The following is a 1,982-nucleotide window of genomic DNA, read 5'->3' as shown; positions in this document are numbered from 1 at the left end:
TGAATTTGTGGTCTCAAAACCACTATTCCAATTTGACCTAAAAATGGGTTGTTACAACTGCGGAGAAGAATAAAAATAATCAGCAACCTCGTGCACCTCCTGCTCCTCACACTATGTATGATTATGTTAACCGCACTATGTATGATTATGTTAACCTACTTTTATTGGGGCTGAATTGTGTATCTTCAGATCACATGTTGTTGCAAATAATTTTGAGATTAAGCCGAACACAATTCAAATGGTGCAACAATATGTTCAGTTTGATGGGTTGCAAGATGAAGATTTGAATGCTCATTTGGCTAACTTTCTAGAGATTTGTGACACATTTAAGATTAATGGGTTACTGATGATGCCATATGTTTACGGTTGTTCCCATTCTCTTTGAGGAGCAAGACAAAAATAGTGGTTGAATTCACTTCCACGGGGTTCTATCACGACTTGGGATAAGATGACTGAAAAGTTTTTATTGAAATATTATCCACCGCCAAAACAGTTAAGTTGAAGAATGACATCTGTTTGTTTACTCAAATTAAGCTCGAGACATTATATGATGCATGAGAGAGATTTAATGATCTTTTGAGAAGACGCCCTCATCATGGGTTTCCTTTGTGGTTACAAGTTCAAACATTTTACAATGGCTTGAATCCCTTGACTAGATAGATGATTGATGCAGTAGTTGGAAAAACATTGGACAAAATAACACCTGAGGCAACCCAAGAATTTATTGAAAAGATGACACTAAATAATTATTAGTGGCAAGTCATGAGAACAAAACCAATCAAGGCAGTCGATGGTTTTAATATGTATGTAGTTGCTCTGTTGGCGAGACAGGTTGAAGCACGAGTAAAAAGAAAGATAATTTGAGTTGCAATAAACATGGGAGTTCGGTAGTGTAATGCGATGTAACTGGAGTGGGGATGATTAATTCAGAGTATTTACTCTTCAAGTCTAACATGAAGCATGAGCAAGTCGACTTTATGGGTAATAATTCTAGACCTCAAAATAACCCGTATAGTAATAGTTATAATCTAGGATGGAGGAATCCTCCAAATTTTTATTGGATTGGTCAAGGTAATCAAGGTCACAACCCTTCTGAGTTTTCAGCAACTTTATCAGCAAGAAAAGAAACCAAATCTTGAAGAGATGTTAGCTAAATTTATTTTGGCGTCTAAGATTAGATTTCAAAACATTGAGACAACTCCGAAAAATCAGCAAGCATTGATTCAAGGGCTTGAAAATTAGATTCGACAGCTTGCTAAACTGGTTCCGGAAAGATAGTAAGGTCGCTTACCTAGTAACACAGAAACCAACCCAAAGGAGCAAGTCCACGCAATCACTGTTCGAAGCGTGGAAAGGTTAGTTGAGCCTGAAAGGAAGCTAAATCTAGAAGCTATTGAGAAAAATGATAGGGTTGAGGAAAGCAAGAAAGACCACTAGCCAGTGATTAGAGAATACAAACCATGATTTCCATATCTAGCAGTAGTGAAGAAAGACTACATGTGTAACACCCCTAACCCGTTTCAGTCGTCGGACTAGGATTTCGGAGCATCACCAAACAATAGAATAACATGAACATCATAACATTGAATAAATAATCTCAATTAGAAACCTATCAAACATATGCATTCGGTCCCTAAATCGAGCCTTTGAAGCCTCAGAAATAATTTAGAAGTAATTCGGGACTAATTTTGCAAAAATTGGAAAACAAGGGTCACACGACTGTGGCCAGGCTGTGTGACATAGCTCAAGCCATGTAAAAATCGAACAAGGGACACACGATCGTGTCTTCACCTGTGTAACTTACTGAGTAAGGTCACACGGTCGTGTCGTGTGCCAAGCCCGGTCGCAGGCTGTATAACTCACTGACTTAAAACACTTAGAAATTTCAAATGACACACGACCATGTGGCCAGGCCATGTGTGTCACACGGCCGTGTGATAGCTCGTGTTCTAGGCCGTGTGATCTATAAATTGACCTTAAAG

The 1,982-nt window shown here is 38.5% G+C and overlaps 1 non-coding gene across 1 annotated transcript; it reads right to left on the bottom strand.

Annotated features, from left to right (window-relative positions):
• Nucleotides 1-495: 495 nt before the first annotated feature.
• Nucleotides 496-602, bottom strand: LOC121228723 (small nucleolar RNA R71). The gene has a single exon (XR_005926298.1). It is a non-coding gene; the product is annotated as a small nucleolar RNA R71 (small nucleolar RNA).
• Nucleotides 603-1,982: the final 1,380 nt, after the last annotated feature.

This window comes from Gossypium hirsutum, chromosome A04 (genome assembly GCF_007990345.1).
Source record: "Gossypium hirsutum isolate 1008001.06 chromosome A04, Gossypium_hirsutum_v2.1, whole genome shotgun sequence".
Lineage (NCBI taxonomy): Eukaryota > Viridiplantae > Streptophyta > Magnoliopsida > Malvales > Malvaceae > Gossypium > Gossypium hirsutum.
The sequence above is the reverse complement of the archived record's forward strand: the minus strand, read 5'-3'. Positions and strand labels throughout refer to the sequence as shown.